The sequence below is a fragment of the Ambystoma mexicanum genome, chromosome 4q (genome assembly GCF_040938575.1).
Source record: "Ambystoma mexicanum isolate Mex_15411 chromosome 4q, UKY_AmexF1_1, whole genome shotgun sequence".
Taxonomy (NCBI): domain Eukaryota; kingdom Metazoa; phylum Chordata; class Amphibia; order Caudata; family Ambystomatidae; genus Ambystoma; species Ambystoma mexicanum.
Genome location: NC_090928.1, coordinates 498,862,049 through 498,884,906, shown reverse-complemented (window position 1 = coordinate 498,884,906; position 22,858 = coordinate 498,862,049).

The window sequence follows — 22,858 nt, the reverse complement described above, 5'->3', positions numbered from 1 at the left end:
AAAATGAAGATTCTGACAGCTGCCTAGAACTTTCAACTTCATGCACTGTAGTCTGCAGTTCTACAGTTGCACCAACGCTTTACCTTGGAAATATCTGGTGCTAGTTCTTATGACCTATTCAAACAGCAGGGTCCCACAGTCCCTTTTTAGTGTCAATTCTAACATGGCATGCCACCTAGATATGCTTATATCTCCTTCAAATCAGTGTTTTCATTGCTTCAAAATTACTTCAGGCATCTCACCTCTTAGTCTCTTGTTTTATGTTTCATACCTTTCAGCAATTGAATGTTTGGAAGCACTTGGAACTCCAGCATGCCACAGCATGTCACCCCTCTCGGGACTAGCTGATGTCAAATTTACTGTTTAAATATTTTTTAAGACATTAAACAAGTGAGTTAAAAGCCTGACAATCCTTTTGTGATGTTAATAAATCAAATTAAAAAAAAAGAGGATAGGATTCTGACAGCTGCCTAGAACTTTCAACTTCATGCACTGTAGTCTGCAGTTCTACAGTTGCACCAACGCTTTACCTTGGAAATATCTGGTGCTAGTTCTTATGACCTATTCAAACAGCAGGGTCCCACAGTCCCTTTTTAGTGTCAATTCTAACGTGGCATGCCACCTAGATATGTCTTATATCTCCTTCAAATCAGTGTTTTCATTGCTTCAAAATTACTTCAGGCATCTCACCTCTTAGTCTCTTGTTTTATGTTTCATACCTTTCAGCAATTGAATGTTTGGAAGCACTTGGAACTCCAGCATGCCACAGCATGTCACCCCTCTCGGGACTAGCTGATGTCAAATTTACTGTTTAAATAACTTTTAAGACATTAAACAAGTGAGTTAAAAGCCTGACAATCCTTTTGTGATGTTAATAAATCAAATTAAAAAAAAAGAGGATAGGATTCTGACAGCTGCCTAGAACTTTCAACTTCATGCAATGTAGTCTGCAGTTCTACAGTTGCACCAACGCTTTACCCTGGAAATATCTGGTGCTAGTTCTTATGACCTATTCAAACAGCAGGGTCCCACAGTCCCTTTTCAGTGTCAATTCTAACGTGGCATGCCACCTAGATATATCTTATATCTCCTTCAAATCAGTGTTTTCATTACTTCAAAATTACTTCAGGCATCTCACCTCTTAGTCTCTTGTCTTAAGTTTCATACCTTGCAGCAATTGAATGTTAGGAAGCACTTGAAACTCCAGCATGCCACAGCATGTCACCCCTCTCGGGACTAGCTGATGTCAAATTTACTGTTTAAATAACTTTTAAGACATTAAACAAGTGAGTTAAAAGCCTGACAATCCTTTTGCGATGTTAATAAATCAAATTAAAAAAAATAAGGTTTCTGACAGCTGTCTAGAACTTTCAACCACAAGCACTGTAGTCTGCAGTTCTACAGAGGCAGCAACGCTTTACATTGGGAATATCTGGTGCTAGTTCTTATGACCTATTCAAACAGCAGGGTCCCATAGTCCCTTTTCAGTGTCAATTCTAACATGGCATTCCACCTAGATATGTCTTATATCTCCTTCAAATCAGTGTTTTCATTGCTTCAAAATTACTTCAGGCATCTCACCTCTTAGTCTCTTGTTTTATGTTTCATACCTTTCAGCAATTGAATGTTTGGAAGCACTTGGAACTCCAGCATGCCACAGCATGTCACCCCTCTCGGGACTAGCTGATGTCAAATCTACTGTTTAAATGACTTTTAAGACATTAAACAAGTGAGTTAAAAGCCAGACAATCCTTTTGCGATGTTAATAAATAAAAAAAAAAAAAAAATGAAGATTCTGACAGCTGCCTAGAACTTTCAACTTCATGCACTGTAGTCTGCAGTTCTACAGTTGCACCAACGCTTTACCTTGGAAATAACTGGTGCTAGTTCTTATGACCTATTCAAACAGCAGGGTCCCACAGTCCCTTTTTAGTGTCAATTCTAACATGGCATGCCACCTAGATATGCTTATATCTCCTTCAAATCAGTGTTTTCATTGCTTCAAAATTACTTCAGGCATCTCACCTCTTAGTCTCTTGTTTTATGTTTCATACCTTTCAGCAATTGAATGTTTGGAAGCACTTGGAACTCCAGCATGCCACAGCATGTCACCCCTCTCGGGACTAGCTGATGTCAAGTTTACTGTTTAAATGACTTTTAAGACATTAAACAAGTGAGTTAAAAGCCTGACAATCCTTTTGCGATGTTAATAAATCAAAAAAAAAAAAAAATGAAGATTCTGAGGGCTGCCTAGAACTTTCAACCTCATGCACTGTAGTCTGCAGTTCTACAGTTGCACCAACGCTTTACCTTGGAAATATCTGGTGCTAGTTCTTATGACCTATTCAAACAGCAGGGTCCCACAGTCCCTTTTTAGTGTCAATTCTAACGTGGCATGCCACCTAGATATGTCTTATATCTCCTTCAAATCAGTGTTTTCATTGCTTCAAAATTACTTCAGGCATCTCACCTCTTAGTCTCTTGTTTTATGTTTCATACCTTTCAGCAATTGAATGTTTGGAAGCACTTGGAACTCCAGCATGCCACAGCATGTCACCCCTCTCGGGACTAGCTGATGTCAAATTTACTGTTTAAATGACTTTTAAGACATTAAACAAGTGAGTTAAAAGCCTGACAATCCTTTTGCGATGTTAATAAATCAAAAAAAAAAAAATGAAGATTCTGACAGCTGCCTAGAACTTTCAACTTCATGCACTGTAGTCTGCAGTTCTACAGTTGCACCAACGCTTTACCTTGGAAATATCTGGTGCTAGTTCTTATGACCTATTCAAACAGCAGGGTCCCACAGTCCCTTTTTAGTGTCAATTCTAACATGGCATGCCACCTAGATATGCTTATATCTCCTTCAAATCAGTGTTTTCATTGCTTCAAAATTACTTCAGGCATCTCACCTCTTAGTCTCTTGTTTTATGTTTCATACCTTTCAGCAATTGAATGTTTGGAAGCACTTGGAACTCCAGCATGCCACAGCATGTCACCCCTCTCGGGACTAGCTGATGTCAAGTTTACTGTTTAAATGACTTTTAAGACATTGAACAAGTGAGTTAAAAGCCTGACAATCCTTTTGTGATGTTAATAAATCAAATTAAAAAAAAAGAGGATAGGATTCTGACAGCTGCCTAGAACTTTCAACTTCATGCACTGTAGTCTGCAGTTCTACAGTTGCACCAACGCTTTACCTTGGAAATATCTGGTGCTAGTTCTTATGACCTATTCAAACAGCAGGGTCCCACAGTCCCTTTTTAGTGTCAATTCTAACATGGCATTCCACCTAGATATGTCTTATATCTCCTTCAAATCAGTGTTTTCATTGCTTCAAAATTACTTCAGGCATCTCACCTCTTAGTCTCTTGTTTTATGTTTCATACCTTTCAGCAATTGAATGTTTGGAAGCACTTGGAACTCCAGCATGCCACAGCATGTCACCCCTCTCGGGACTAGCTGATGTCAAATCTACTGTTTAAATGACTTTTAAGACATTAAACAAGTGAGTTAAAAGCCTGACAATCCTTTTGCGATGTTAATAAATCAAAAAAAAAAAAATGAAGATTCTGACGGCTGCCTAGAACTTTCACCCTCATGCACTGTAGTCTGCAGTTCTACAGTTGCACCAACGCTTTACCTTGGAAATATCTGGTGCTAGTTCTTATGACCTATTCAAACAGCAGGGTCCCACAGTCCCTTTTTAGTGTCAATTCTAACGTGGCATGCCACCTAGATATGTCTTATATCTCCTTCAAATCAGTGTTTTCATTGCTTCAAAATGACTTCAGGCATCTCACCTCTTAGTCTCTTGTTTTATGTTTCATACCTTTCAGCAATTGAATGTTTGGAAGCACTTGGAACTCCAGCATGCCACAGCATGTCACCCCTCTCGGGACTAGCTGATGTCAAATTTACTGTTTAAATGACTTTTAAGACATTAAACAAGTGAGTTAAAAGCCTGACAATCCTTTTGCGATGTTAATAAATCAAATTAAAAAAAATAAGGTTTCTGACAGCTGTCTAGAACTTTCAACCGCAAGCACTGTAGTCTGCAGTTCTACAGAGGCAGCAACGCTTTACCTTGGAAATATCTGGTGCTAGTTCTTATGACCTATTCAAACAGCAGGGTCCCACAGTCCCTTTTTAGTGTCAATTCTAACATGGCATGCCACCTAGATATGCTTATATCTCCTTCAAATCAGTGTTTTCATTGCTTCAAAATTACTTCAGGCATCTCACCTCTTAGTCTCTTGTTTTATGTTTCATACCTTTCAGCAATTGAATGTTTGGAAGCACTTGGAACTCCAGCATGCCACAGCATGTCACCCCTCTCGGGACTAGCTGATGTCAAATTTACTGTTTAAATAACTTTTAAGACATTAAACAAGTGAGTTAAAAGCCTGACAATCCTTTTGTGATGTTAATAAATCAAATTAAAAAAAAAGAGGATAGGATTCTGACAGCTGCCTAGAACTTTCAACTTCATGCACTGTAGTCTGCAGTTCTACAGTTGCACCAACGCTTTACCTTGGAAATATCTGGTGCTAGTTCTTATGACCTATTCAAACAGCAGGGTCCCACAGTCCCTTTTTAGTGTCAATTCTAACGTGGCATGCCACCTAGATATGTCTTATATCTCCTTCAAATCAGTGTTTTCATTGCTTCAAAATCACTTCAGGCATCTCACCTCTTAGTCTCTTGTTTTATGTTTCATACCTTTCAGCAATTGAATGTTTGGAAGCACTTGGAACTCCAGCATGCCACAGCATGTCACCCCTCTCGGGACTAGCTGATGTCAAATTTACTGTTTAAATAACTTTTAAGACATTAAACAAGTGAGTTAAAAGCCTGACAATCCTTTTGTGATGTTAATAAATCAAATTAAAAAAAAAGAGGATAGGATTCTGACAGCTGCCTAGAACTTTCAACTTCATGCAATGTAGTCTGCAGTTCTACAGTTGCACCAACGCTTTACCCTGGAAATATCTGGTGCTAGTTCTCATGACCTATTCAAACAGCAGGGTCCCACAGTCCCTTTTTAGTGTCAATTCTAACGTGGCATGCCACCTAGATATGTCTTATATCTCCTTCAAATCAGTGTTTTCATTGCTTCAAAATTACTTCAGGCATCTCACCTCTTAGTCTCTTGTTTTATGTTTCATACCTTTCAGCAATTGAATGTTTGGAAGCACTTGGAACTCCAGCATGCCACAGCATGTCACCCCTCTCGGGACTAGCTGATGTCAAATTTACTGTTTAAATGACTTTTAAGACATTAAACAAGTGAGTTAAAAGCCTGACAATCCTTTTGCGATGTTAATAAATCAAAAAAAAAAAAAAATGAAGATTCTGAGGGCTGCCTAGAATTTTCAACTTCATGCACTGTAGTCTGCAGTTCTACAGTTGCACCAACACTTTACCTTAGGAATTTCTGGTGCCAGTTCTTATGACCTATTCAAACAGCAGGGTCCCACAGTCCCTTTTTAGTGTCAATTCTAACGTGGCATGCCACCTAGATATGTCTTATATCTCCTTCAAATCAGTGTTTTCATTGCTTCAAAATTACTTCAGGCATCTCACCTCTTAGTCTCTTGTTTTATGTTTCATACCTTTCAGCAATTGAATGTTTGGAAGCACTTGGAACTCCAGCATGCCACAGCATGTCACCCCTCTCGGGACTAGCTGATGTCAAGTTTACTGTTTAAATGACTTTTAAGACATTAAACAAGTGAGTTAAAAGCCTGACAATCCTTTTGCGATGTTAATAAATCAAAAAAAAAAAAAATGAAGATTCTGAGGGCTGCCTAGAACTTTCAACCTCATGCACTGTAGTCTGCAGTTGTACAGTTGCACCAACCCTTTACATTGGAAATTTCTGGTGCTAGTTCTTATGACCTATTCAAACAGCAGGGTCCCACAGTCCCTTTTCAGTGTCAATTCTAACGTGGCATGCCACCTAGATATATCTTATATCTCCTTCAAATCAGTGTTTTCATTACTTCAAAATTACTTCAGGCATCTCACCTCTTAGTCTCTTGTCTTATGTTTCATACCTTTCAGCAATTGAATGTTTGGAAGCACTTGGAACTCCAGCATGCCACAGCATGTCACCCCTCTCGGGACTAGCTGATGTCAAATTTACTGTTTAAATGACTTTTAAGACATTAAACAAGTGAGTTAAAAGCCTGACAATCCTTTTGCGATGTTAATAAATCAAAAAAAAAAAAAATGAAGATTCTGAGGGCTGCCTAGAACTTTCAACCTCATGCACTGTAGTCTGCAGTTGTACAGTTGCACCAACCCTTTACATTGGAAATTTCTGGTGCTAGTTCTTATGACCTATTCAAACAGCAGGGTCCCACAGTCCCTTTTCAGTGTCAATTCTAACGTGGCATGCCACCTAGATATATCTTATATCTCCTTCAAATCAGTGTTTTCATTACTTCAAAATTACTTCAGGCATCTCACCTCTTAGTCTCTTGTCTTATGTTTCATACCTTTCAGCAATTGAATGTTTGGAAGCACTTGGAACTCCAGCATGCCACAGCATGTCACCCCTCTCGGGACTAGCTGATGTCAAATTTACTGTTTAAATGACTTTTAAGACATTAAACAAGTGAGTTAAAAGCCTGACAATCCTTTTGCGATGTTAATAAATCAAAAAAAAAAAAAAATGAAGATTCTGACAGCTGCCTAGAACTTTCAACTTCATGCACTGTAGTCTGCAGTTCTACAGTTGCACCAACGCTTTACCTTGGAAATTTCTGGTACCAGTCCTCATAACCTATTCAAACAGCAGGGTCCCACAGTCCCTTTTCAGTGTCAATTCTAACGTGGCATGCCACCTAGATATATCTTATATCTCCTTCAAATCAGTGTTTTCATTACTTCAAAATTACTTCAGGCATCTCACCTCTTAGTCTCTTGTTTTATGTTTCATACCTTTCAGCAATTGAATGTTTGGAAGCACTTGGAACTCCAGCATGCCACAGCATGTCACCCCTCTCGGGACTAGCTGATGTCAAATTTACTGTTTAAATGACTTTTAAAACATTAAACAAGTGAGTTAAAAGCCTGACAATCCTTTTGTGATGTTAATAAATCAAATTTAAAAAAAAAGAGGATAGGATTCTGACAGCTGCCTAGAACTTTCAACTTCATGCACTGTAGTCTGCAGTTCTACAGTTGCACCAACGCTTTACCTTGGAAATATCTGGTGCTAGTCCTTATGACCTATTCAAACAGCAGGGTCCCACAGTCCCTTTTTAGTGTCAATTCTAACATGGCATGCCACCTAGATATGCTTATATCTCCTTCAAATCAGTGTTTTCATTGCTTCAAAATTACTTCAGGCATCTCACCTCTTAGTCTCTTGTTTTATGTTTCATACCTTTCAGCAATTGAATGTTTGGAAGCACTTGGAACTCCAGCATGCCACAGCATGTCACCCCTCTCGGGACTAGCTGATGTCAAGTTTACTGTTTAAATGACTTTTAAGACATTAAACAAGTGAGTTAAAAGCCTGACAATCCTTTTGCGATGTTAATAAATCAAAAAAAAAAAAATGAAGATTCTGAGGGCTGCCTAGAACTTTCAACCTCATGCACTGTAGTCTGCAGTTGTACAGTTGCACCAACCCTTTACATTGGAAATTTCTGGTGCTAGTTCTTATGACCTATTCAAACAGCAGTGTCCCACAGTCCCTTTTCAGTGTCAATTCTAACGTGGCATGCCACCTAGATATATCTTATATCTCCTTCAAATCAGTGTTTTCATTACTTCAAAATTACTTCAGGCATATCACCTCTTAGTCTCTTGTCTTATGTTTCATACCTTTCAGCAATTGAATGTTTGGAAGCACTTGGAACTCCAGCATGCCACAGCATGTCACCCCTCTCGGGACTAGCTGATGTCAAATTTACTGTTTAAATGACTTTTAAGACATTAAACAAGTGAGTTAAAAGCCTGACAATCCTTTTGCGATGTTAATAAATCAAAAAAAAAAAAAAATGAAGATTCTGACAGCTGCCTAGAACTTTCAACTTCATGCACTGTAGTCTGCAGTTCTACAGTTGCACCAACGCTTTACCTTGGAAATAACTGGTGCTAGTTCTTATGACCTATTCAAACAGCAGGGTCCCACAGTCCCTTTTTAGTGTCAATTCTAACATGGCATGCCACCTAGATATGCTTATATCTCCTTCAAATCAGTGTTTTCATTGCTTCAAAATTACTTCAGGCATCTCACCTCTTAGTCTCTTGTTTTATGTTTCATACCTTTCAGCAATTGAATGTTTGGAAGCACTTGGAACTCCAGCATGCCACAGCATGTCACCCCTCTCGGGACTAGCTGATGTCAAGTTTACTGTTTAAATGACTTTTAAGACATTAAACAAGTGAGTTAAAAGCCTGACAATCCTTTTGCGATGTTAATAAATCAAAAAAAAAAAAAAATGAAGATTCTGAGGGCTGCCTAGAACTTTCAACCTCATGCACTGTAGTCTGCAGTTGTCCAGTTGCACCAACCCTTTACATTGGAAATTTCTGGTGCTAGTTCTTATGACCTATTCAAACAGCAGGGTCCCACAGTCCCTTTTCAGTGTCAATTCTAACGTGGCATGCCACCTAGATATATCTTATATCTCCTTCAAATCAGTGTTTTCATTACTTCAAAATTACTTCAGGCATCTCACCTCTTAGTCTCTTGTCTTATGTTTCATACCTTTCAGCAATTGAATGTTTGGAAGCACTTGGAACTCCAGCATGCCACAGCATGTCACCCCTCTCGGGACTAGCTGATGTCAAATTTACTGTTTAAATGACTTTTAAGACATTAAACAAGTGAGTTAAAAGCCTGACAATCCTTTTGCGATGTTAATAAATCAAAAAAAAAAAAAATGAAGATTCTGACAGCTGCCTAGAACTTTCAACTTCATGCACTGTAGTCTGCAGTTCTACAGTTGCACCAACGCTTTACCTTGGAAATTTCTGGTACCAGTCCTCATAACCTATTCAAACAGCAGGGTCCCACAGTCCCTTTTCAGTGTCAATTCTAACGTGGCATGCCACCTAGATATATCTTATATCTCCTTCAAATCAGTGTTTTCATTACTTCAAAATTACTTCAGGCATCTCACCTCTTAGTCTCTTGTTTTATGTTTCATACCTTTCAGCAATTGAATGTTTGGAAGCACTTGGAACTCCAGCATGCCACAGCATGTCACCCCTCTCGGGACTAGCTGATGTCAAATTTACTGTTTAAATGACTTTTAAAACATTAAACAAGTGAGTTAAAAGCCTGACAATCCTTTTGTGATGTTAATAAATCAAATTTAAAAAAAAAGAGGATAGGATTCTGACAGCTGCCTAGAACTTTCAACTTCATGCACTGTAGTCTGCAGTTCTACAGTTGCACCAACGCTTTACCTTGGAAATGTCTGGTGCTAGTCCTTATGACCTATTCAAACAGCAGGGTCCCACAGTCCCTTTTTAGTGTCAATTCTAACATGGCATGCCACCTAGATATGCTTATATCTCCTTCAAATCAGTGTTTTCATTGCTTCAAAATTACTTCAGGCATCTCACCTCTTAGTCTCTTGTTTTATGTTTCATACCTTTCAGCAATTGAATGTTTGGAAGCACTTGGAACTCCAGCATGCCACAGCATGTCACCCCTCTCGGGACTAGCTGATGTCAAGTTTACTGTTTAAATGACTTTTAAGACATTAAACAAGTGAGTTAAAAGCCTGACAATCCTTTTGCGATGTTAATAAATCAAAAAAAAAAAAAATGAAGATTCTGAGGGCTGCCTAGAACTTTCAACCTCATGCACTGTAGTCTGCAGTTCTACAGTTGCACCAACCCTTTACATTGGAAATATCTGGTGCTAGTTCTTATGACCTATTCAAACAGCAGTGTCCCACAGTCCCTTTTCAGTGTCAATTCTAACGTGGCATGCCACCTAGATATATCTTATATCTCCTTCAAATCAGTGTTTTCATTACTTCAAAATTACTTCAGGCATATCACCTCTTAGTCTCTTGTCTTATGTTTCATACCTTTCAGCAATTGAATGTTTGGAAGCACTTGGAACTCCAGCATGCCACAGCATGTCACCCCTCTCGGGACTAGCTGATGTCAAATTTACTGTTTAAATGACTTTTAAGACATTAAACAAGTGAGTTAAAAGCCTGACAATCCTTTTGCGATGTTAATAAATCAAAAAAAAAAAAAAATGAAGATTCTGACAGCTGCCTAGAACTTTCAACTTCATGCACTGTAGTCTGCAGTTCTACAGTTGCACCAACGCTTTACCTTGGAAATAACTGGTGCTAGTTCTTATGACCTATTCAAACAGCAGGGTCCCACAGTCCCTTTTTAGTGTCAATTCTAACATGGCATGCCACCTAGATATGCTTATATCTCCTTCAAATCAGTGTTTTCATTGCTTCAAAATTACTTCAGGCATCTCACCTCTTAGTCTCTTGTTTTATGTTTCATACCTTTCAGCAATTGAATGTTTGGAAGCACTTGGAACTCCAGCATGCCACAGCATGTCACCCCTCTCGGGACTAGCTGATGTCAAATTTACTGTTTAAATAACTTTTAAGACATTAAACAAGTGAGTTAAAAGCCTGACAATCCTTTTGTGATGTTAATAAATCAAATTAAAAAAAAAGAGGATAGGATTCTGACAGCTGCCTAGAACTTTCAACTTCATGCACTGTAGTCTGCAGTTCTACAGTTGCACCAATGCTTTACCTTGGAAATATCTGGTGCTAGTTCTTATGACCTATTCAAACAGCAGGGTCCCACAGTCCCTTTTTAGTGTCAATTCTAACGTGGCATGCCACCTAGATATGTCTTATATCTCCTTCAAATCAGTGTTTTCATTGCTTCAAAATTACTTCAGGCATCTCACCTCTTAGTCTCTTGTTTTATGTTTCATACCTTTCAGCAATTGAATGTTTGGAAGCACTTGGAACTCCAGCATGCCACAGCATGTCACCCCTCTCGGGACTAGCTGATGTCAAGTTTACTGTTTAAATGACTTTTAAGACATTAAACAAGTGAGTTAAAAGCCTGACAATCCTTTTGCGATGTTAATAAATAAAAAAAAAAAAAAAATGAAGATTCTGAGGGCTGCCTAGAACTTTCAACCTCATGCACTGTAGTCTGCAGTTGTACAGTTGCACCAACCCTTTACATTGGAAATTTCTGGTGCTAGTTCTTATGACCTATTCAAACAGCAGGGTCCCACAGTCCCTTTTCAGTGTCAATTCTAACGTGGCATGCCACCTAGATATATCTTATATCTCCTTCAAATCAGTGTTTTCATTACTTCAAAATTACTTCAGGCATATCACCTCTTAGTCTCTTGTCTTATGTTTCATACCTTTCAGCAATTGAATGTTTGGAAGCACTTGGAACTCCAGCATGCCACAGCATGTCACCCCTCTCGGGACTAGCTGATGTCAAATTTACTGTTTAAATGACTTTTAAGACATTAAACAAGTGAGTTAAAAGCCTGACAATCCTTTTGCGATGTTAATAAATCAAAAAAAAAAAAAATGAAAATTCTGACAGCTGCCTAGAACTTTCAACTTCATGCACTGTAGTCTGCAGTTCTACAGTTGCACCAACGCTTTACCTTGGAAATATCTGGTGCTAGTCTCTTGTTTTATGTTTCATACCTTCCAGCAATCGAATGTTTGGAAGCACTTGGAACTCCAGCATGCCACAGCATGTCACCCCTCTCGGGACTAGCTGATGTCAAGTTTACTGTTTAAATGACTTTTAAGACATTAAACAAGTGAGTTAAAAGCCTGACAATCCTTTTGCGATGTTAATAAATCAAAAAAAAAAAAAATGAAGATTCTGAGGGCTGCCTAGAACTTTCAACCTCATGCACTGCAGTCTGCAGTTGTACAGTTGCACCAACCCTTTACATTGGAAATTTCTGGTGCTAGTTCTTATGACCTATTCAAACAGCAGGGTCCCACAGTCCCTTTTCAGTGTCAATTCTAACGTGGCATGCCACCTAGATATATCTTATATCTCCTTCAAATCAGTGTTTTCATTACTTCAAAATTACTTCAGGCATCTCACCTCTTAGTCTCTTGTCTTATGTTTCATACCTTTCAGCAATTGAATGTTTGGAAGCACTTGGAACTCCAGCATGCCACAGCATGTCACCCCTCTCGGGACTAGCTGATGTCAAATTTACTGTTTAAATGACTTTTAAGACATTAAACAAGTGAGTTAAAAGCCTGACAATCCTTTTGCGATGTTAATAAATCAAAAAAAAAAAAAATGAAAATTCTGACAGCTGCCTAGAACTTTCAACTTCATGCACTGTAGTCTGCAGTTCTACAGTTGCACCAACGCTTTACCTTGGAAATATCTGGTGCTAGTCTCTTGTTTTATGTTTCATACCTTCCAGCAATCAAATGTTTGGAAGCACTTGGAACTCCAGCATGCCACAGCATGTCACCCCTCTCGGGACTAGCTGATGTCAAGTTTACTGTTTAAATGACTTTTAAGACATTAAACAAGTGAGTTAAAAGCCTGACAATCCTTTTGCGATGTTAATAAATCAAAAAAAAAAAAAATGAAGATTCTGAGGGCTGCCTAGAACTTTCAACCTCATGCACTGTAGTCTGCAGTTGTACAGTTGCACCAACCCTTTACATTGGAAATTTCTGGTGCTAGTTCTTATGACCTATTCAAACAGCAGGGTCCCACAGTCCCTTTTCAGTGTCAATTCTAACGTGGCATGCCACCTAGATATATCTTATATCTCCTTCAAATCAGTGTTTTCATTACTTCAAAATTACTTCAGGCATCTCACCTCTTAGTCTCTTGTCTTATGTTTCATACCTTTCAGCAATTGAATGTTTGGAAGCACTTGGAACTCCAGCATGCCACAGCATGTCACCCCTCTCGGGACTAGCTGATGTCAAATCTACTGTTTAAATGACTTTTAAGATATTAAACAAGTGAGTTAAAAGCCTGACAATCCTTTTGCGATGTTAATAAATCAAAAAAAAAAAATAAAGATTCTGACAGCTGCCTAGAACTTTCACCCTCATGCACTGTATTCTGCAGTTCTACAGTTGCACCAACGCTTTATACTGGAAATTTCTGGTACCTGTTCTTATGACCTATTTAAACAGCAGGGTCCCACAGTCCCTTTTCAGTGTCAATTCTAACGTGGCATGCCACCTAGATATATCTTATATCTCCTTCAAATCAGTGTTTTCATTACTTCAAAATTACTTCAGGCATCTCACCTCTTAGTCTCTTGTCTTATGTTTCATACCTTTCAGCAATTGAATGTTTGGAAGCACTTGGAACGCCAGCATGCCACAGCATGTCACCCCTCTCGGGACTAGCTGATGTCAAATTTACTGTTTAAATGACTTTTAAGACATTAAACAAGTGAGTTAAAAGCCTGACAATCCTTTTGCGATGTTAATAAATCAAAAAAAAAAAAATGAAGATTCTGACGGCTGCCTAGAACTTTCACCCTCATGCACTGTAGTCTGCAGTTCTACAGTTGCACCAACACTTTACCTTAGGAATTTCTGGTGCCAGTTCTTATGACCTATTCAAACAGCAGGGTCCCACAGTCCCTTTTTAGTGTCAATTCTAACGTGGCATGCCACCTAGATATGTCTTATATCTCCTTCAAATCAGTGTTTTCATTGCTTCAAAATTACTTCAGGCATCTCACCTCTTAGTCTCTTGTTTTATGTTTCATACCTTTCAGCAATTGAATGTTTGGAAGCACTTGGAACTCCAGCATGCCACAGCATGTCACCCCTCTCGGGACTAGCTGATGTCAAGTTTACTGTTTAAATGACTTTTAAGACATTAAACAAGTGAGTTAAAAGCCTGACAATCCTTTTGCGATGTTAATAAATCAAAAAAAAAAAAAAATGAAGATTCTGAGGGCTGCCTAGAACTTTCAACCTCATGCACTGTAGTCTGCAGTTGTACAGTTGCACCAACCCTTTACATTGGAAATTTCTGGTGCTAGTTCTTATGACCTATTCAAACAGCAGGGTCCCACAGTCCCTTTTCAGTGTCAATTCTAACGTGGCATGCCACCTAGATATATCTTATATCTCCTTCAAATCAGTGTTTTCATTACTTCAAAATTACTTCAGGCATCTCACCTCTTAGTCTCTTGTTTTATGTTTCATACCTTTCAGCAATTGAATGTTTGGAAGCACTTGGAACTCCAGCATGCCACAGCATGTCACCCCTCTCGGGACTAGCTGATGTCAAATTTACTGTTTAAATGACTTTTAAGACATTAAACAAGTGAGTTAAAAGCCTGACAATCCTTTTGCGATGTTAATAAATCAAAAAAAAAAAAAAATGAAGATTCTGACAGCTGCCTAGAACTTTCAACTTCATGCTCTGTAGTCTGCAGTTCTACAGTTGCACCAACGCTTTACCTTGGAAATATCTGGTGCTAGTTCTTATGACCTATTCAAACAGCAGGGTCCCACAGTCCCTTTTTAGTGTCAATTCTAACTTGGCATGCCACCTAGATATGTCTTATATCTCCTTCAAATCAGTGTTTTCATTGCTTCAAAATTACTTCAGGCATCTCACCTCTTAGTCTCTTGTTTTATGTTTCATACCTTTCAGCAATTGAATGTTTGGAAGCACTTGGAACTCCAGCATGCCACAGCATGTCACCCCTCTCGGGACTAGCTGATGTCAAATTTACTGTTTAAATGACTTTTAAGACATTAAACAAGTGAGTTAAAAGCCTGACAATCCTTTTGCGATGTTAATAAATCAAAAAAAAAAAAAAATGAAGATTCTGACAGCTGCCTAGAACTTTCGACTTCATGCACTGTAGTCTGCAGTTCTACAGTTGCACCAACGCTTTACATTGGAAGTTTCTGGTGCTAGTTCTTATGACCTATTCAAACAGCAGGGTCCCACAGTCCCTTTTCAGTGTCAATTCTAACGTGGCATGCCACCTAGATATATCTTATATCTCCTTCAAATCAGTGTTTTCATTACTTCAAAATTACTTCAGGCATCTCACCTCTTAGTCTCTTGTCTTAAGTTTCATACCTTGCAGCAATTGAATGTTAGGAAGCACTTGAAACTCCAGCATGCCACAGCATGTCACCCCTCTCGGGACTAGCTGATGTCAAATTTACTGTTTAAATAACTTTTAAGACATTAAACAAGTGAGTTAAAAGCCTGACAATCCTTTTGCGATGTTAATAAATCAAATTAAAAAAAATAAGGTTTCTGACAGCTGTCTAGAACTTTCAACCGCAAGCACTGTAGTCTGCAGTTCTACAGAGGCAGCAACGCTTTACATTGGGAATATCTGGTGCTAGTTCTTATGACCTATTCAAACAGCAGGGTCCCATAGTCCCTTTTCAGTGTCAATTCTAACATGGCATTCCACCTAGATATGTCTTATATCTCCTTCAAATCAGTGTTTTCATTGCTTCAAAATTACTTCAGGCATCTCACCTCTTAGTCTCTTGTTTTATGTTTCATACCTTTCAGCAATTGAATGTTTGGAAGCACTTGGAACTCCAGCATGCCACAGCATGTCACCCCTCTCGGGACTAGCTGATGTCAAATCTACTGTTTAAATGACTTTTAAGACATTAAACAAGTGAGTTAAAAGCCAGACAATCCTTTTGCGATGTTAATAAATCAAAAAAAAAAAATAAAGATTCTGACAGCTGCCTAGAACTTTCACCCTCATGCACTGTATTCTGCAGTTCTACAGTTGCACCAACGCTTTATACTGGAAATTTCTGGTACCTGTTCTTATGACCTATTTAAACAGCAGGGTCCCACAGTCCCTTTTCAGTGTCAATTCTAACGTGGCATGCCACCTAGATATATCTTATATCTCCTTCAAATCAGTGTTTTCATTACTTCAAAATTACTTCAGGCATCTCACCTCTTAGTCTCTTGTCTTATGTTTCATACCTTTCAGCAATTGAATGTTTGGAAGCACTTGGAACGCCAGCATGCCACAGCATGTCACCCCTCTCGGGACTAGCTGATGTCAAATTTACTGTTTAAATGACTTTTAAGACATTAAACAAGTGAGTTAAAAGCCTGACAATCCTTTTGTGATGTTAATAAATCAAAAAAAAAAAAATGAAGATTCTGACGGCTGCCTAGAACTTTCACCCTCATGCACTGTAGTCTGCAGTTCTACAGTTGCACCAACGCTTTACCTTGGAAATATCTGGTGCTAGTTCTTATGACCTATTCAAACAGCAGGGTCCCACAGTCCCTTTTTAGTGTCAATTCTAACGTGGCATGCCACCTAGATATGTCTTATATCTCCTTCAAATCAGTGTTTTCATTGCTTCAAAATTACTTCAGGCATCTCACCTCTTAGTCTCTTGTTTTATGTTTCATACCTTTCAGCAATTGAATGTTTGGAAGCACTTGGAACTCCAGCATGCCACAGCATGTCACCCCTCTCGGGACTAGCTGATGTCAAATTTACTGTTTAAATGACTTTTAAGACATTAAACAAGTGAGTTAAAAGCCTGACAATCCTTTTGCGATGTTAATAAATCAAATTAAAAAAAATAAGGTTTCTGACAGCTGTCTAGAACTTTCAACCGCAAGCACTGTAGTCTGCAGTTCTACAGAGGCAGCAACGCTTTACCTTGGAAATATCTGGTGCTAGTTCTTATGACCTATTCAAACAGCAGGGTCCCACAGTCCCTTTTTAGTGTCAATTCTAACATGGCATGCCACCTAGATATGCTTATATCTCCTTCAAATCAGTGTTTTCATTGCTTCAAAATTACTTCAGGCATCTCACCTCTTAGTCTCTTGTTTTATGTTTCATACCTTTCAGCAATTGAATGTTTGGAAGCACTTGGAACTCCAGCATGCCACAGCATGTCACCCCTCTCGGGACTAGCTGATGTCAAATTTACTGTTTAAATAACTTTTAAGACATTAAACAAGTGAGTTAAAAGCCTGACAATCCTTTTGTGATGTTAATAAATCAAATTAAAAAAAAAGAGGATAGGATTCTGACAGCTGCCTAGAACTTTCAACTTCATGCACTGTAGTCTGCAGTTCTACAGTTGCACCAACGCTTTACCTTGGAAATATCTGGTGCTAGTTCTTATGACCTATTCAAACAGCAGGGTCCCACAGTCCCTTTTTAGTGTCAATTCTAACGTGGCATGCCACCTAGATATGTCTTATATCTCCTTCAAATCAGTGTTTTCATTGCTTCAAAATCACTTCAGGCATCTCACCTCTTAGTCTCTTGTTTTATGTTTCATACCTTTCAGCAATTGAATGTTTGGAAGCACTTGGAACTCCAGCATGCCACAGCATGTCACCCCTCTCGGGACTAGCTGATGTCAAATTTACTGTTTAAATAACTTTTAAGACATTAAACAAGTGAGTTAAAAGCCTGACAATCCTTTTGTGATGTTAATAAATCAAATTAAAAAAAAAGAGGATAGGATTCTGACAGCTGCCTAGAACTTTCAACTTCATGCAATGTAGTCTGCAGTTCTACAGTTGCACCAACGCTTTACCCTGGAAATATCTGGTGCTAGTTCTCATGACCTATTCAAACAGCAGGGTCCCACAGTCCCTTTTTAGTGTCAATTCTAACGTGGCATGCCACCTAGATATGTCTTATATCTCCTTCAAATCAGTGTTTTCATTGCTTCAAAATTACTTCAGGAATCTCACCTCTTAGTCTCTTGTTTTATGTTTCATACCTTTCAGCAATTGAATGTTTGGAAGCACTTGGAACTCCAGCATGCCACAGCATGTCACCCCTCTCGGGACTAGCTGATGTCAAATTTACTGTTTAAATGACTTTTAAGACATTAAACAAGTGAGTTAAAAGCCTGACAATCCTTTTGCGATGTTAATAAATCAAAAAAAAAAAAAAATGAAGATTCTGAGGGCTGCCTAGAATTTTCAACTTCATGCACTGTAGTCTGCAGTTCTACAGTTGCACCAACACTTTACCTTAGGAATTTCTGGTGCCAGTTCTTATGACCTATTCAAACAGCAGGGTCCCACAGTCCCTTTTTAGTGTAAATTCTAACGTGGCATGCCACCTAGATATGTCTTATATCTCCTTCAAATCAGTGTTTTCATTGCTTCAAAATTACTTCAGGCATCTCACCTCTTAGTCTCTTGTTTTATGTTTCATACCTTTCAGCAATTGAATGTTTGGAAGCACTTGGAACTCCAGCATGCCACAGCATGTCACCCCTCTCGGGACTAGCTGATGTCAAGTTTACTGTTTAAATGACTTTTAAGACATTAAACAAGTGAGTTAAAAGCCTGACAATCCTTTTGCGATGTTAATAAATCAAAAAAAAAAAAATGAAGATTCTGAGGGCTGCCTAGAACTTTCAACCTCATGCACTGTAGTCTGCAGTTGTACAGTTGCACCAACCCTTTACATTGGAAATTTCTGGTGCTAGTTCTTATGACCTATTCAAACAGCAGGGTCCCACAGTCCCTTTTCAGTGTCAATTCTAACGTGGCATGCCACCTAGATATATCTTATATCTCCTTCAAATCAGTGTTTTCATTACTTCAAAATTACTTCAGGCATCTCACCTCTTAGTCTCTTGTCTTATGTTTCATACCTTTCAGCAATTGAATGTTTGGAAGCACTTGGAACTCCAGCATGCCACAGCATGTCACCCCTCTCGGGACTAGCTGATGTCAAATTTACTGTTTAAATGACTTTTAAGACATTAAACAAGTGAGTTAAAAGCCTGACAATCCTTTTGCGATGTTAATAAATCAAAAAAAAAAAAAAATGAAGATTCTGACAGCTGCCTAGAACTTTCAACTTCATGCACTGTAGTCTGCAGTTCTACAGTTGCACCAACCCTTTACCTTGGAAATTTCTGGTACCAGTCCTCATAACCTATTCAAACAGCAGGGTCCCACAGTCCCTTTTCAGTGTCAATTCTAACGTGGCATGCCACCTAGATATATCTTATATCTCCTTCAAATCAGTGTTTTCATTACTTCAAAATTACTTCAGGCATCTCACCTCTTAGTCTCTTGTCTTATGTTTCATACCTTTCAGCAATTGAATGTTTGGAAGCACTTGGAACTCCAGCATGCCACAGCATGTCACCCCTCTCGGGACTAGCTGATGTCAAATTTACTGTTTAAATGACTTTTAAGACATTAAACAAGTGAGTTAAAAGCCTGACAATCCTTTTGCGATGTTAATAAATCAAAAAAAAAAAAAATGAAGATTCTGACAGCTGCCTAGAACTTTCAACTTCATGCACTGTAGTCTGCAGTTCTACAGTTGCACCAACGCTTTACCTTGGAAATTTCTGGTACCAGTCCTCATAACCTATTCAAACAGCAGGGTCCCACAGTCCCTTTTCAGTGTCAATTCTAACGTGGCATGCCACCTAGATATATCTTATATCTCCTTCAAATCAGTGTTTTCATTACTTCAAAATTACTTCAGGCATCTCACCTCTTAGTCTCTTGTTTTATGTTTCATACCTTTCAGCAATTGAATGTTTGGAAGCACTTGGAACTCCAGCATGCCACAGCATGTCACCCCTCTCGGGACTAGCTGATGTCAAATTTACTGTTTAAATGACTTTTAAAACATTAAACAAGTGAGTTAAAAGCCTGACAATCCTTTTGTGATGTTAATAAATCAAATTTAAAAAAAAAGAGGATAGGATTCTGACAGCTGCCTAGAACTTTCAACTTCATGCACTGTAGTCTGCAGTTCTACAGTTGCACCAACGCTTTACCTTGGAAATATCTGGTGCTAGTCCTTATGACCTATTCAAACAGCAGGGTCCCACAGTCCCTTTTTAGTGTCAATTCTAACATGGCATGCCACCTAGATATGCTTATATCTCCTTCAAATCAGTGTTTTCATTGCTTCAAAATTACTTCAGGCATCTCACCTCTTAGTCTCTTGTTTTATGTTTCATACCTTTCAGCAATTGAATGTTTGGAAGCACTTGGAACTCCAGCATGCCACAGCATGTCACCCCTCTCGGGACTAGCTGATGTCAAGTTTACTGTTTAAATGACTTTTAAGACATTAAACAAGTGAGTTAAAAGCCTGACAATCCTTTTGCGATGTTAATAAATCAAAAAAAAAAAAAATGAAGATTCTGAGGGCTGCCTAGAACTTTCAACCTCATGCACTGTAGTCTGCAGTTCTACAGTTGCACCAACCCTTTACATTGGAAATATCTGGTGCTAGTTCTTATGACCTATTCAAACAGCAGTGTCCCACAGTCCCTTTTCAGTGTCAATTCTAACGTGGCATGCCACCTAGATATATCTTATATCTCCTTCAAATCAGTGTTTTCATTACTTCAAAATTACTTCAGGCATATCACCTCTTAGTCTCTTGTCTTATGTTTCATACCTTTCAGCAATTGAATGTTTGGAAGCACTTGGAACTCCAGCATGCCACAGCATGTCACCCCTCTCGGGACTAGCTGATGTCAAATTTACTGTTTAAATGACTTTTAAGACATTAAACAAGTGAGTTAAAAGCCTGACAATCCTTTTGCGATGTTAATAAATCAAAAAAAAAAAAAAATGAAGATTCTGACAGCTGCCTAGAACTTTCAACTTCATGCACTGTAGTCTGCAGTTCTACAGTTGCACCAACGCTTTACCTTGGAAATAACTGGTGCTAGTTCTTATGACCTATTCAAACAGCAGGGTCCCACAGTCCCTTTTTAGTGTCAATTCTAACATGGCATGCCACCTAGATATGCTTATATCTCCTTCAAATCAGTGTTTTCATTGCTTCAAAATTACTTCAGGCATCTCACCTCTTAGTCTCTTGTTTTATGTTTCATACCTTTCAGCAATTGAATGTTTGGAAGCACTTGGAACTCCAGCATGCCACAGCATGTCACCCCTCTCGGGACTAGCTGATGTCAAATTTACTGTTTAAATAACTTTTAAGACATTAAACAAGTGAGTTAAAAGCCTGACAATCCTTTTGTGATGTTAATAAATCAAATTAAAAAAAAAGAGGATAGGATTCTGACAGCTGCCTAGAACTTTCAACTTCATGCACTGTAGTCTGCAGTTCTACAGTTGCACCAATGCTTTACCTTGGAAATATCTGGTGCTAGTTCTTATGACCTATTCAAACAGCAGGGTCCCACAGTCCCTTTTTAGTGTCAATTCTAACGTGGCATGCCACCTAGATATATCTTATATCTCCTTCAAATCAGTGTTTTCATTGCTTCAAAATTACTTCAGGCATCTCACCTCTTAGTCTCTTGTTTTATGTTTCATACCTTTCAGCAATTGAATGTTTGGAAGCACTTGGAACTCCAGCATGCCACAGCATGTCACCCCTCTCGGGACTAGCTGATGTCAAATTTACTGTTTAAATGACTTTTAAGACATTAAACAAGTGAGTTAAAAGCCTGACAATCCTTTTGCGATGTTAATAAATCAAAAAAAAAAAAAATGAAAATTCTGACAGCTGCCTAGAACTTTCAACTTCATGCACTGTAGTCTGCAGTTCTACAGTTGCACCAACGCTTTACCTTGGAAATATCTGGTGCTAGTCTCTTGTTTTATGTTTCATACCTTCCAGCAATCGAATGTTTGGAAGCACTTGGAACTCCAGCATGCCACAGCATGTCACCCCTCTCGGGACTAGCTGATGTCAAGTTTACTGTTTAAATGACTTTTAAGACATTAAACAAGTGAGTTAAAAGCCTGACAATCCTTTTGCGATGTTAATAAATCAAAAAAAAAAAAAATGAAGATTCTGAGGGCTGCCTAGAACTTTCAACCTCATGCACTGCAGTCTGCAGTTGTACAGTTGCACCAACCCTTTACATTGGAAATTTCTGGTGCTAGTTCTTATGACCTATTCAAACAGCAGGGTCCCACAGTCCCTTTTCAGTGTCAATTCTAACGTGGCATGCCACCTAGATATATCTTATATCTCCTTCAAATCAGTGTTTTCATTACTTCAAAATTACTTCAGGCATCTCACCTCTTAGTCTCTTGTCTTATGTTTCATACCTTTCAGCAATTGAATGTTTGGAAGCACTTGGAACTCCAGCATGCCACAGCATGTCACCCCTCTCGGGACTAGCTGATGTCAAATTTACTGTTTAAATGACTTTTAAGACATTAAACAAGTGAGTTAAAAGCCTGACAATCCTTTTGCGATGTTAATAAATCAAAAAAAAAAAAAATGAAAATTCTGACAGCTGCCTAGAACTTTCAACTTCATGCACTGTAGTCTGCAGTTCTACAGTTGCACCAACGCTTTACCTTGGAAATATCTGGTGCTAGTCTATTGTTTTATGTTTCATACCTTCCAGCAATCAAATGTTTGGAAGCACTTGGAACTCCAGCATGCCACAGCATGTCACCCCTCTCGGGACTAGCTGATGTCAAGTTTACTGTTTAAATGACTTTTAAGACATTAAACAAGTGAGTTAAAAGCCTGACAATCCTTTTGCGATGTTAATAAATCAAAAAAAAAAAAAATGAAGATTCTGAGGGCTGCCTAGAACTTTCAACCTCATGCACTGTAGTCTGCAGTTGTACAGTTGCACCAACCCTTTACATTGGAAATTTCTGGTGCTAGTTCTTATGACCTATTCAAACAGCAGGGTCCCACAGTCCCTTTTCAGTGTCAATTCTAACGTGGCATGCCACCTAGATATATCTTATATCTCCTTCAAATCAGTGTTTTCATTACTTCAAAATTACTTCAGGCATCTCACCTCTTAGTCTCTTGTTTTATGTTTCATACCTTTCAGCAATTGAATGTTTGGAAGCACTTGGAACTCCAGCA